General features: G+C 50.0%; 1 long non-coding RNA gene across 1 annotated transcript; it reads right to left on the bottom strand.

Annotated features, from left to right (window-relative positions):
* Window positions 1–5,998: 5,998 nt before the first annotated feature.
* Window positions 5,999–10,249, bottom strand: LOC144736919 (uncharacterized). Its single transcript, XR_013588846.1, has 2 exons — window positions 9,834–10,249; window positions 5,999–7,261 (listed from the first exon to the last, which is right to left on the bottom strand). It is a non-coding gene; the product is annotated as an uncharacterized LOC144736919 (long non-coding RNA).
* Between the last annotated feature and the right edge of the window lie 5,241 nt (window positions 10,250–15,490).

Raw genomic sequence — 15,490 nt, 5'->3', positions numbered from 1 at the left:
CCGGCCATCTTACGTAGGGTTGAGGGGGGTGTGTGTCACTGGTGCGGCCATCTTACGTAGGGTTGGGGAGGAGGGTCACTGGTGCGGCCATCTTACGTAGGGTTAAGAGGGGGGGGGGCAGGTTACGTAGGGTTGGGGACCGGGGCGGCCATCTTACGTAGGGTTGGGGACCGGGGCGGGCATCTTACGCAAGGTTGGTGAGGGGGGTGCAACCAGGACGGCCATCTTACGTATGGATGTGGGAGACCTGATGCCACCGGGGCGGCCATCTTACGCAAGGTTGTGCGGGGGGGGGCAACCAGGACGGCCATCTTACATATAGTTGGGGGGTGGGGGGGGAACTCATTGCCACCAGGGCGGCCATCTTACGTAGGGTTCGGGTGGGAACGGATGTCAGCGTGGCCATCTTACGTAGGGCGGTGGGGGGGGGCATATACCATCGGTGCGGCCATCTTACGGAGGCTTTGTTGAGGGGTGCGAACCGGATGCCACTGGGGCGGCCATCTTGCGTAGGGTTGGGAGCCGACCGGATGCTACCGGGACAGCCATGTTGCGTAGGGTTGGGGGGGGGTGTACAAATGAACACATTCCTGCGGAGGGAGCTGGTAGGAACGTTGGGTTGCTCGGTCAATGGCCTGCAGGGTCAACGGTGGCGTGGTGTATTCCGCAAATATGGCCGACTGTGAGGGCGGGCACAAGCCGGCGTGAGTAGGCTAAACGTTGAGTTTTATAAGGGCACCACGGGGTGACCAGCCCCACCCCACCCCACCCAGCCCCACCCCTCCCACCCCCCCACCCAGCCCCTCCCCACCCAGCCCCACCCCTCCCACCCCCCACCCCTCCCACCCCCCACCCAGCCCCTCCCTGCACGACGGACGGACACAATAATCCCCTGTGGGCTGGTGTAACCAGGAGGTTCCTACCAGTATAAATCCAACGAGATATGAGGTTATTTTTCACAGATTGTTCCATGAAGGTGGGGCGGGTCAGCAACACGAACAAACGATATATTTAAATCCCAAAACGATAGGCGTGTAAAATCGAGTAAGAGGCAAGGGAGTCACTAAATATGCCCTGATACATCTCAAGGTTCATCCGACAAAGTACCATCACAATGGAGAAACAAACAAACAGACCAAAAAAAATGGACCAGTAAACTCAATGTCCCTGTACAAGAATACGGCTCAACCTTATGGGTTGACAGCTGAGAAGATGTGTCTAGCCCAAGCCTCCTTAACCCGACGTGATGTATCCAGGTTGAGTTCCCTGAATCTACGAGTTCTTCTCTGTCATTCAGTGAAACTCCCTAGCATGCACGTGTCTTTCTCTCTCTCTCTATACTGCACTTGTATCATCGTGGTCCATCCACTGCTGGATGAAAATCAACATCATATTTGTAATCGACTGCCCGTCCCATCATCGTTATCCGTCAGTCTCTCAGTGTAAGGGGCCGTCCATAAATGACGTCACGCGATTTTGGACGATTTTTGACCCCCCCCCCCTTTGTCACACGACGTCACAAAAAGTCAGACCCCCCCCCCCCTCAAATATGACGTCACAAAAAGTAAGACCCCCCCCTCAAATATGACGTCACAAAAATTCAGACCCCCCCCTCAAATATGACGTCACAAAGCTCTGCCCCCCCTCCCCCCCAAAAAATAAAACATGCTTCAAATCGCTTTAAACTATTGTCATTGTAGTGCGTATTTAATGTGGCGCTGCACTCTGATGTTGTAGGAAAAACATTTATTAAAAAGTCTATTTAATTAAGTAGAACGTGTTGTCTATATTTATTTAAAGTTGCGCATTTTGATGTGACGTCACATTTCTCCCCCCCCCCCTCGTCACACATCGTCACAAATGTCTGACCCCACCCCCCCAGGTGCGTGACGTCATTTATGGACGGCCCCTTAACAACATTGGAGGCTTTCGCGACAAATATTATCCACGAGGTTTTTTTTTTAGATGATCGCGTAAATATAAATGTGTCGTTGAACCCGCTACCACCAGACACAGCCAATCAGTGTTGCTTGTCCGGTAAACAAAACATTGCAATTCGTTACTAGTACATCACACCGGTGAAAATTTGCCTTTCAAGGGCAAATTATCATTTCCATTTTCCCAAAAGCACACCATCCCACTCTTGATCTATTAATAACACATTGTCCTGCGGAGGGAGCTGGTAGGAACGTTGGGTTGCTCGGTCAATGGCCAGGGTCAACGGTGGCGTGGTGTATTCCGCAAATATGGCCGACTGTGAGGGCGGGCACAAGCCGGCGTGAGTAGGTTAAACGTTGAGTTTTATAAGGGCACCACGGGGTGACCAGCACCTCCCCAACCAGCCCCACCCCTCCCACCCCCCACCCAGCCCCACCCTCTCCACCCAGCCCCTCCCCACCCTCCCCACCCAGCCCCTCCCCACCCAGCTCCTCCCCACCCTCCCCACCCAGCCCCTCCCTCCCCTCCCCACCCAGCCCCACCCTCCCCACCCAGCCCCTCCCTGCACGACGGACACAATAATCCCCTGTGGGCTGGTGTAACCAGTACCACAGGGGATTATTATATTTAAGAATTTGCATATCAAGAGGAATTTAGCATATTTATGGAAAATGCAGATATGACTTTAAACCCCCCGCCAAACCTCCTACGCATTTCACAAGTAGTACTAATCGCATATCTGCATTTCCCATAAATAATATAAATTACTCTTGATAGGCAAATTATGTTGTCAAGGCGCTCTTCCCCCCCCTCCATCCCAGCTTAAATAGACGCTCCAAGCCTGGGGTGTGTCATTCAGACTCTGTCTTCTCGACAGACCTGTTCTCCACCTGAGGACGGCTGCTTGCGTTGTGGCCGAAACGTCATGAGAATGATTTTATTATGTTTTATTTTTATTATTTTATTATGTTTTATTTTTATTATTTTATTATTTTCATTCTACGTGACTTTACCGAAAGAACCAAGAAGAAGGTCCCATGATATAGCTGCTTACCTCAAGCTATAAATGCTGTGATGGTGCAGTCTTTGCTGTGTTCGCCTTGTGGTGTTTCTCTCTGAGATGTGGACTCGAGTCATGTGACTTGGACTCGAGTCAGACTCGAGTCATGAATTTGATGACTTGCGACTCGACTTGGACTTGCATAACAATGACTTTGTCCCACCTCTGAGATGTGGACTCGAGTCATGTGACTTGGACTCGAGTCAGACTCGAGTCATGAATTTGATGACTTGCGACTCGACTTGGACTTGCATAACAATGACTTTGTCCCACCTCTGAGATGTGGACTCGAGTCATGTGACTTGGACTCGAGTCAGACTCGAGTCATGAATTTGATGACTTGCGACTCGACTTGGACTTGCATAACAATGACTTTGTCCCACCTATGAGATGTGGACTCGAGTCATGTGACTTGGACTCGAGTCAGACTCGAGTCATGAATTTGATGACTTGCGACTCGACTTGGACTTGCATAACAATGACTTTGTCCCACCTCTGAGATGTGGACTCGAGTCATGTGACTTGGACTCGAGTCAGACTCGAGTCATGAATTTGATGACTTGCGACTCGACTTGGACTTGCATAACAATGACTTTGTCCCACCTATGAGATGTGGACTCGAGTCATGTGACTTGGACTCGAGTCAGACTCGAGTCATGAATTTGATGACTTGCGACTCGACTTGGACTTGCATAACAATGACTTTGTCCCACCTATGAGATGTGGACTCGAGTCATGTGACTTGGACTCGAGTCAGACTCGAGTCATGAATTTGATGACTTGCGACTCGACTTGGACTTGCATAACAATGACTTTGTCCCACCTCTGGTTTCTCTGGTCTGACACTGGTGAGGCTAGGCCGTAGAGAACAAGGCTGTCCTCTGGTGTAGGCCAATCAGTTTCAGAGACAATGCCATTATATTATTATCAGAGCCACGTGTTTCTTTGCATGTTCACCACAAGTACGCGTGGTTAATGCAGAGTTTCTTCCTTGCAAAATGTTTCTATTTGGTGTTTTAACATCTTAATACTTGTTTTATTGGCAGAAAGGGTAAAACCTATTCTTATTTTTCATACCATTGACACTGGCAAAAAGGTCCCATGATAAAACCTGCATGTAATGGTGTCTTGTTTGTGGCAGAAGAGGGCCTTGTGTATATCGCAGATGCCATCCCAGGTAAAATAAGGCAATGTTGAGCACAAAGTTGGCTTGCGATTGGAACCTTTGGCCCAACTGTGGTGCAACAATTTTCCATGTTTACCGGGATGCCCCATTTGGGAATGTATTCCTGATTTTTGTATTAATCCGAAAGAGAGAAAAAAAAAAGTTTACCTAAGAAATTTTGGACGATCCGATTATTTTGTTTGCATCAGCTCGACCCAAAATTGGAAGCGGCGTCACTTTTTCCACCAAAAAAATCGCGTCACGTGGAGCTGTGGGCGTCAGGTCACTTTCGTTCGCGTGCCGACACGAAGATGTTTAAGACATTCCGCGAACGATCCGCAAAATCCAAAAGGAAAACGAAATCGGTGTTAAAAATAAAAAAAAATATGGAAGTTCGTCTCCTACGCGCACTGTGCAACTGTCAGGTCGGAGCGCTGCTGTAACGCAACGAGACGCGAAATGAAATGTCAGGCCTTGTCCTTCACGCCAGGTACACTAATACTGGTAGCAACCTCCTGGTTACACCAGCCCACAGGGGATTATTGTGTCCGTCCGTCGTGCATCCAAAAATGGGAGAGGTGGGGCTGGGTGGAGAGGGGAGGGTGGGGAGGGGCTGGGTGGGGAGGGGAGGGTGGGGTTGGGTGGGGAGGGGAGGGTGGGGAGGGGCTGGGTGGGGCTGGATGGGGGGTGGGAGGGGTGGGGCTGGGTGGGGAGGGTGGGGAGGGTGGGGATGGGCTGGGTGGGGCTGGGTGGGGAGGGGCTGGTCACCCCGTGGTGCCCTTATAAAACTCAACGTTTAACCTACTCACGCCGGCTTGTGCCCGCCCTCACAGTCGGCCATATTTGCGGAATACACCACACCGCCGTTGACCCTGGCCATTGACCGAGCAACCCAACGTTCCTACCAGCTCCCTCCGCAGGGATGTGTTAAGTTCAACTTGTAACAATGCCGCCACCACAGCCGCATGGTATTTGCTTACTTCCGAAGAGAGAGGGCGACTCAGAGGCATGAGGTGGAACCCACAGATGAGTGGGGAAGGCAGCAGCCAGGCGGTGAGCTGGCGCCAACAACAATTGTCCAAGTTCCGCGGCCCTCTATATGCTAAGATGTTTTCAGCCAATCAATGAGCGCATATACGTATGGGAGGAAACCGGAACGTGAGAAAACCTATGTGTGCGAGGGGGCAACACTCGATCCCATACAGATAGAAGAGGTGGGGTCCACATTTTGGATGTACCTTCCGTCCGCCTCGACACCCATGGGGAGCTGTCACATCCTTGTGTGATTCACCAACCCTCTCTGCCTCTACAGTGCTGGACTAGAGGCCACGTGCGTAGCCACCACCGGTCATCTAAAGTGACTTAACACCACTCACACGGCCTCTCCACACCAGAGCACCCATGGGGAGCTATCACATCCGTGTGTGATTCACCAACCCTCTCTGCCTCCAAAGTGCTGGACTAGAGGCCACGTGCATAGCCACCACCGGTCATCTAAAGTGACTTAACACCACTCACACGGCCTCTCCACACCAGAGGTCGCAAACGGGGTTCGATTCCTTACCCGTACCCGTACCCGGCCGCACCAGGGTCGCAAACGGGTACCCGTTCCCAGCCGGGTACGGGTACCTGTACGCTACCCGTACCCTACCCGAAATGAGTGACAAACGGTTATTCACCGGTGACTCACGGCCTACCCGTACCCGGCCGCACCAGGGTCGCAAACGGGTACGGGTAGCCGGGTATCGGGTAGGGTACAGGTATCGGGTACCCGGTTGCGACCTCTGCTCCACGCCCCACGATGGTACCCAAAAAAACCCACGCAAGCCGTGTCCTTCATTGACAATGTCTTTATTAGACAACACTGACATGCACTTCGCAGTGACAACATTGATAACAAGTCCGTTGCCGAACATATCTCAACACGCGCGTGGACACATCGTATCAGTTGCAGTGCCTACCGACATCCCTGATGGTTAACCGTAGCCCCTAACATGGTTGCCTACTGGCACATCTTGCCAATGATGTCTCTCCCCGCTGCTTATTCTACTGTAATAACAGCCATAGAGGGTTCACGTGGGGATTGGCTTGCCGGTCCTGCTTGTAGCCAATAAGGGTTGAGATAGGGAGCATGGCCCAGGCGTGATCACGGCATGTCATCAGGAGTGATTGGCCTGGCCATTCGGGGCCCCAGCTAATGGGGAGCCGGATGAGGGGCGTGGTCCCGGGATTGACAGGGAACCATCGAGAATGGTCGAAGCTGTCCATGAACGATTGGCTGGGGGGACCACGTGACGAAGGGATTAAGAGCGAGTGAGAAGGAACGATCGAGAGCAGACTGGAAACCGACAAGAGCAGGGTCACGCGCGGACGGGGGCTCTGGGTGCCACGTGCGCGGTGGGGACTTAGTGCGAAGTCTGTCCTCTCTCCGTTGTCTGCCAGCAACGGAGAGTGAGTGAGTAAAGTGTATTGTGGAGTGGAAATAAAGAGGACTGATTCCGAAGCCGTCTCAAGAAGGATTATTACACTACCATCACATTCGCGAGCCGTAGGCCTGGTAACGATTGTGCCCCCGAAGAATTGTTCACGGCTTTGGGTCACGATTCGGTTCACGATTCGATCCCTCTCTGCGGCACTTTTCGCCATCTCCTTTCAAACGGATTCCATTTCTTGCAATTTTTACTGCAATTTTTACTTTGGTGTTTTTTTGTTGTTGCTGTTGCTGCTGCTGCGACGTCGATTTGCTTCGTTTGTTACTTGAATGTTGCTTTTGTAATTTTGGAGATTCCGATTGTGGCCGTGAATCTTGACAATTTATTGATGGCGGCAGGATAATCGGCACATCATTACTTACACTCTCTGTCCATCCTGTCGGGGCGCTGTGCGACGATTGCCGATTGCTGAAGTTAAGAATTCCGGAGGAGTCCTGCGGATGGTGGCGCCGCTGTCAAAAACGGGATCTCTCCCCCCCCCCCCCCCCATTACTTACCGACAGATGTGAGTGGTGGTGGGGTAGCAACGTACCTCCGCTTGCAGACCAGTGACCCGCAGAGAGGTGACCCACACGGAGGCAGTCGCCGCCTGCGAGATGGCACAACCTGCACCCACGCAGACAAAAGGACAAAGATCCCCCCCCTCACCATGCAGACCCACGCAGACTGCTGGGTGCAAGTGCTGCCACAAACCACCGGCAAACACCGCCGATGATAGCGCGCGTCACGCCGAAAACCGGGCGACCTCAACTTCAATTCCAGGCCACAGCCGCCAATGTGGGTGGCAGGCGAGCGATATTCAAAACCGGTCCTGGGCCTCTTTCACACTTCGTCAAATCTGTATGGGTCAGCTGTGAAGTATGGTCAAAAACCACCCTCCCCCCCCATCACAAATATGGCGTGGGGAGTTCTCCACCCAGCAGTAGGCCGGCAAACGGCTGCACAAACAATTATTTATCTTCTTGGTTCTTTCGGTAAAGTCACTTAGAAGGGAAATAATAAAATAATAAAAATCAAACATAATAAAATACTCATTTTTAAATACTAATTTTATTATGTTGTTTTATTTTTATTTGTTTATTATTACCCTTCTATGTGACTTTACCGAAAGAACCAAGAAGATGAATCCCTGCAGTCACGAAAGCTTTAAATATAAGTATTTAATAATGTTTATTTTTATTATTTTATTATTTCCCTTCTACGTGACTTTACCGAAAGAACCAAGAAGATGAATCCCTGCAGTCACGAAAGCTTTAAATATAAATATTTAATAATGTTTAATTTTCATTATTTTATTATTTCTCTTCTACGTGGCTTTACCGAAAGAACCAAGAAGATGAATCCTTGCAGTCACGAAAGCTTTAAATCGAAAAACTATTTTTAAACTAAACTATTTTTATTTTACTATATAAGGCCCATTGAGCTATAGAGGTATTTTTCAGAAGCCACCTGACCACAAATGATAGCGCAACCAAGTGGCTTGTCATCGTGTGGACATTTATAGCAGCCAAACACTCTCTAAACGTGTGATGTTAATTCTAAATGTGGAGGGGAAAACCCGGAGAGAAACCCACACGACCACGGGGAGAGAGACTCCGCAAACTCCAAATGAACAGCAGGTCAGGATCGAATCTACGACCTCCTGTATACCAGGCGAGGTAGTTTATATCTCGTCACTGCGGTTCTCTATGATCATATCACGATTGCTGCTATTACTGTGGAGAGTTACCCCCCTACTGTATCTTGCTATTTATGCACCACCTTCAAAATCTCGCAAGCCACCGCAAATCCTCCTGCGCGTATTCCCCGCGCCCATAATTATTTTTTCCTCCCTCTGGAGATTCCTCCTCCAGTTCGCCGATGCTTCACGAACCTGGAGCAAGCTCACGCAAAGCGGGTGACATTCGATGAACGCCGCCTATCAAATGTGGGTGGATTAGAGGTTAGAATCAGAAATGTTTCATTCGCAATGAAAGTTTGCACAGACAAGGAATTTACTATGGCAGGAAGGTGCATACATTCAACATGTAGGAATCTTAAAACTGAAATAAGTGGTATACAGTCTAACTATACTAAAATTACAAAGTGTAACTAATACTAAGGGGCTAAAGTATGTAAAATTGTGAATAAGTGTACGGCCCTTAAAAAAAAAATGATTCACAGTTCAACAGAGAAATTTTTATTTAAAGCTTTCGTGACTGCAGGGATTCATATTCTTGGTTATTTCGGTAAAATCACGTAGAAGGGAAATAATAAAATAATATAAATATAAAACAATAAAAATTCTCACGACGTTTCGACTGCAACACAAGCAATCATCATCAGGTAATCACACAAAATTCTCATGACATTTCGACTGCAACACAAGCATCATCAGGTGTGATTACCTGATGATGATTGCTTGTGTTGCAGTCGAAACGTCGTGAGAATTTTATTGTTTTATATTTATATTATTTTATTATTTCCCTTCTACGTGACTTTACCGAAAGAACCGAGAATATAGCTCAACGGGGCTCGCTGCACCGCGCCACGAACCTGGTTTTGAAGTTTGTCGTGACTGCAGGGATCCATACTCTTTGGTTCTTTCGGTGAAGTCACGTGGGTAGAAAATAAAATAAATAAAATCACGTTTCCACTGCAACACAAGCAATCATCATCAGGTGGGAAAAGCACTTCAAAAAAAATTGCTGTGGTTTTCCCACGTGATGATGATTGCTTGTGTTGCAGTCGAAACGTTGTGATTTAATTTATTTTATTGTATACCTACGTGACCTTTATTCTTAGGTTTTTTCGGTAAAGTCACGTAGGTAAAAACATTAAAATTAATAAAAGTAAAATTAAATAAAAATCACGACGTTTCGGAGGCAACACAAGCTTCCGTCTTCAGGTGGAACCGTCACAGCCACGACAGCTGTATCAAGTAACATTTACTTGATACAGCTGTCGTAGCTGTTACTTGATACAGCTGTCGTGGCTGTGACGGTTCCACCTGAAGATGGAAGCTTGTGTTGCCTTCGAAACGTCGTGATTTTTATTTTATTTTACTTTTATTAATTTTAATGTTTTTACCTACGTGACTTTACCGAAAAAACCTAAGAATATGAATCCTTGCAGTCACGAAAGCTTCAAATCTAGAACTACGTGACTTTACCGAAAGAACCAAAGATTATGGCCAAACCTGGTTTTTGCTTAACGACCACGGCGAACATCAGTGGCGAGAGACTTCTGAATCGGTCCTTGGGCTCCTCTGAAATGACACAAGACTGCTCACGACCGCACCTGCCAAGGGCTCGCTCGCCACACATAAGCAAAGTAAAATTGGCCTGGGCCGTGAGAAACCACCGAGTTGAATCGGAAAACCTGGCGAAATAAAATCCTTGCCTCGTCACTCCCGAGGAGAGGGTGGCGTCATCTCTCCGTGGTGATCTCATACCAGCCTGCAGCCGTGCGTAGGCTGCCCGTGTCACCCATTCCACAAGACAAACCCCACCACCATCAACCAAGACCCGTGCTTATGAACATCAGACAGGGCACCCATCGCAGACCAGCTGGCACGACCCCACATTGGTGCCAACCCACACACGCTCAGCAGTATCCACCAGAGGTGTGGACTCGAGTCATGTGACTTGGACTCGAGTCAGACTCGAGTCATGAATTTGATGACTTGCGACTCGACTTGGACTTGCATAACAATGACTTTGTCCCACCTCTGGTATCCACACATTCAAGCCCACGCTGTAATCAATACAAGCCAATTTTAAATCATCACCACCACCAGCACCACTCACTTAATCTCTCAGGTCCTCTGCACACACAGGCAGGCGCAAGGTCCACCCTTCCCATCAATCCCTGCTCTCCGCTGGTCACAATCCCTGCACCGCACGCCATGCTGTCGGGGAGGCGAGGGGGGTGACGGTGGAGATGGCTTCCCCGCGCCTGCCACCGTAGCGGCGTTTGAGCGAAGACACCGCCGGACACGGTCCAACGTCGCGCCCAAGCCGGACAACGGTTACGCGCATGACAGCAGCAGCAGCAACCGGCGATGCGATTGCACAAGTCGGGGGGGAGGTCGACTACCCCAGCTCCCTCTCCTCCCTCCCAAGCAACCTCGCAAGCGCTCGGCTGAAAGGACCACCCCCCACCTGGACCCGCCGCTCCTCTTAGCTCACGGCCGCACGGCGTGCCGAGCCGGGAACGCTGCCGCACAGACACAGTTTCCGTGCCGGGCCCGAAAGACCGGCAAACCTCGCCTCGTCGCGCTCTCACCAACAACCACCGCCCGCTTCATCTTCTTGGTTCTTTCGGTAAAGTCACGTAGAAATAAAATAATAAAAAATAAAACACAATAAAATAATTCTCACGACGTTTCTTTGACAGAACTGTTTCTCCACCCGAAGACGGCTGCTTGCGTTGTGGCCGAAACGTCTTGAGAATTATTTTATTATGTTTTATTTTTATTATTTTATTTCTACGTGACGTTACCGAAAGAACCAAGAAGATGAATCCCTGCAGTCACGAAAGCATTAAATCGAAATAATTTTGATTTCATTTTTTACCTACGTGACTTTACCGAAATAACTATAAAAATAAAACATAATAAAATAATTCTCACGACGTTTCTTTGACAGACCTGTTCTCCACCTGAAGACGGCTGCTTGCGTTGTGGCCGAAACGTCGCCCCGTGCTTCCTCGGCATCTAAGCCGACTTAAGATTGCTGCCACCAGGGCGGCACGCTTGCAACGCAGTGGCAACACTCGCGCCCCACGGCGACAGGGGTCAGGGTTCGACTCCAGACTCGGGCGCGCGTTTCTGCGTGGAGCTTGCGCGTGCGCGTGCGTGTGTGCGCTCTCTTCCCCCCATTCTGTATGGGTTTCCTCCAGGGTTGTCCGGTTTTTTCACACAGCTCAAAAAAAATAAAATTAACCAGTAAAAACAAAGTTTTTCACTATAAATCCTTTATATGCGTGTTCAATGGGCCACAACCCAGCCTACATTGGTCTTTGAAACGGACGGCTAGAGTCCTCTCGTCCTCTGGCTTGAGATGGCTGCCACCTATGGGTCAGATGATTGTCTGCCACCATTAAGCAATTGGTAATTAAATATAAAAAAAAAAAATTCTAAAAGGTGTAAAAGTTTGGAATTTTTTTTTCACGAAAATTAATTGTCACGCACAACGAGTCTGTGTGCAAAATGTCAGCTCGATTGGATCACGGGAAGTGGGTTAAAAAAACGACCGAAAGATTTGCACGGTCGTAAGCGCGCAAGCAAGCAAGTGAACTTAATATAAAGGATTTAAAAAACCACGCGCTGTTATTGGCACTGGCCAAAACATAGCAATGCTGAACAATGTACCCAAGAAGTTACGAAGCTGGGATCACACACAGCTACATCATCCCATCCCATATCGTGGAAAAAACACTTGGCAGGACCCTCCCTAAACAAAAGAGAGTCTTGACACTGGCTGAGGCTTGCCAGGATAAACAAGCGGAATATTTTAAACAATATTAACAATAACGAAGAATGCAACTTACGAATATTCTCCGGGAAGTGCGGTTATATTAACACCTTCCGAGGACGCTCGCCTCGGGCTCACTGCCTGTGTCTGTGTGCGGCGCAGACATTCTGCTGATGTCAACAAATGAGGTCATCAACTACAGCTGCAGGCTGGACACGCTTCAAACGACGGCAACACCACCCCTTGAACGGAGATGCCGAACAAGGTGAGCAAGCTGGATTCTCACTGCAATCACCCCAGCGTCTCAGACCCATCGTAAACCGCCGTGTGACCTCCTGCCCACGCCGTGTGACCTCCTGCCCACGCCGTGTGACCCCCCCCCCCCACACCACGCGGTGTGACCCCCCCCCCCACACCACGTGGTGTGACCCCCCCCTACACCACGTGGTGTGACCTCCTGCCCACACCGTGTGACCCCCCCCCCCCCACACCACACCGTGTGACCACCCCCATCTGCCCAGCAGCCTCGACACAAATCCACTGCACCCACACAGACACCGCCGCCAGGCCGTGATAAACCCACGACGACGCTGGGCTGCGTTGCCATGGAGTCCGGAGCAAGGGTCCTCTTGCCACGCCTGTCACTCAGCCACCCATCACAGAGACAAAGCTCCCCCGTACAGCCTCAACAGACCTTTTGGGGCAAGTGCTGTTGGCGAGTAGCACCTATAAGGCCGACACGGCACACGAGGGGGTGGGTGGCCAGTACCACAACCGGCCTCCTTTATCTCCCCGAGTGGCGATGTTTACACACCGCATCGGGTATTCATTTGAGGCCAAGTCGAGGGGAGGCCCATGTCCGGTTTTTCCAATAATCGTCACTGGTTTTGACCGTGAGCGGGAATCGAACTCGGGTTATCGGGCTTGATAGCGCAGCGTGGTAACAGCAACACTCCTGCTCACCCACCGAATCACCCCCCACTCCCTTCAACAACTCACCCAAGCGCTACTCACTCTCCGACTCGCCCACCTGACCTGCCGCATCCCACTCAAACCCAGGCACTCACCTACCCACCCCACCGAGCCACAGAACTCAGATACTCACCCACCTCACACCCAGGTACTCTCTGCAACTCAGTAATCAACCACCGCAGCCAAGGCTTCACCCAGGCCACGCGGGAACTCACCCACCACCACGACCATTCACCGTTAAGTGCCATTGCGGTGATGTCACTTCGTAGATTGTGCCAGGGCTCGATGCACTCTGAAGGCACGTGAAGTGTCAATGCCTTGTTGGCCAGAGGTCAGGGATGCACCCCGGCACTCGGCCACAACCGAGGTTCCTAGAAAGGGCATTACCCATGATGTTCCCCCACGGTGCCAATTTTTCCAGGTTTCAGCCACCCCGTCGCTCCTCCGTCTCCTGTCATTCCTCGACTGCGGCTTCCACCTCGTGCCCAGCAAGCATCTTTTCGGAACCCCCTTCCGACGTAGGACGGTCTTGATCTCGTCCACATTTTTCAAGGATCTGCGAGCTAGCTCCTCGCACGATCCAGCCTCGTTGAACCCAAAATGGTTCATAGCAAGCGCCACCTTTTCATGGCAAGCTCCATGTTCAGGAACGTTCTCCCAAGTCTTTAGAATGTACAGCCAGGTCATCAGCCTGGAGCCATCAATTATAGATGGAACGAGGACATCAGCCCCCCCCCCCCCACTATCTCTACCAGATGGAAATTATACTGGTACAGCCACAGCCAACAGAGGGCATCTCAAACTACGTGGTCATAAATGTTAAAAAATGTAGGGGGCTCAGGGGACATCCCTGCCACACCTCAAGGTGAACAGGAAATTGCCATGATTCCTGACCCGCTTAGCTTGACCCGGGCCTGCTTCACCGTTATGAAGGTCCTTAACGATTCTACGCAGGGGGTCAGGAGTTCCACAAACGTGTAAAACAACCTAAAGCCCTGGCCTTTTGATGTTACCATCAGGGCCGTATTATCCAAAAGGCCACAGTAGGCTCTGTGCCTCGGGCCAAGAAAAACTAAAGGGCCGACTAAAAACACATTTGACCATGGTTTTGTTGTTGTCTGTATGATAAAAAGAAAAGTAAGCAAGATAAAGTCTTCAACAAATATATTTATATATAGCAAGGATAGGCACAGTGTAAATACAAAGAGGCGGTCATGTCAATCGTTTTTTTTTCTCTCACAAGGCGAGTGAAAGTAACACCGGAGATGTATTTTTCGAGATTTCTTTCATTGCAAAATTAGCAAATAAACATCTTCAGATGGTGTGTTTTCGCACAAGCAAGTGAGTGACAGCGGCAATAGTGACGTGGGCAGCAGCACCAACTGTAGAACGTTGTCACTGAAGGCCGACGACAACCTTAATCCACCCCTGGATAGCATAGGCCTTGATCAGTCCAACAAACCATTAATGCCAGTTCTGTTGAAATGCCATGTACTTCTGCTGTAGTCGATGTGACATAGAATACTGCAACTGTGCCTGGTTTAACACTGCCTCAACCCCCATATTTGGGCTCCGGAAGCTTCTCTTCACCTTGCCGGGCAAGAGCACACTGACAAATCGTTTTCAGGCTCCTTTCTTGCACGCCAAAGGGGGCAGCATGACCCGGTCGTTGTTAAAACCAATGCGGCAGGCCCCTTTCTTATAAAAGGGTAACCAAGGGCATCCTCCCATTCCTAGGAACCACTCCTTGCGGTGGTCCAAGCAGCATGTTATCATGTGGCGTACAGCAGCTTGCACGCAATGAAAACACTCATTTCAATTCGCTGGGGTGGTATTCCCTGCCCAATGCTTTACCTGGTCTCAGTCTCCAGATTGCTCTTTGAATCTCCTTCAAAAGTGGCATATCAGCCAACCACCCCCCCAAGGGAGTGGGGGTACGTCTCTCGATTTCTGAGGCTCCACAGCCACCCCCAGAACCAGCCCCCCACTTGGGGGAGCCCCTTAGCTCAATCATCAACGTGCTTCACAAACCTGCAGATCTGATCCTGTAGGTGTCGGCTCAAGTCTACAATTCTTTCTTCCCCCTTAATTGAAATAGGGATGATGCAGTGACGTTTTGGTGCCATGAGGGTACAATTGTGGGCTACCGAGGCAGATTCCACCTTGTACGCTTGTAAGCAACCCACCACCACCACCACCAATCCCTTGCATTGTGTGGAAACTCTGAGCACAGGCATATGATATGCCTCGTCGTTACCGAGTGGGATGCAGATGGGCGAGAATGCACCCCACCGCTTTCCATCGGGTTGATGTCAATAACACTGGTCACACTTTTTCTGGTATAAGGTATTTCACCGGTTTTAATGTAATTTTGGGGTGCTGACTCCAAATCTGACATCAGTTTTTG

The sequence above is a fragment of the Lampetra planeri genome, chromosome 63, assembly GCF_965212315.1.
Source record: "Lampetra planeri chromosome 63, kcLamPlan1.2.h2, whole genome shotgun sequence".
Lineage (NCBI taxonomy): Eukaryota > Metazoa > Chordata > Hyperoartia > Petromyzontiformes > Petromyzontidae > Lampetra > Lampetra planeri.
This window is presented reverse-complemented; position numbering and strand designations above follow the sequence as displayed.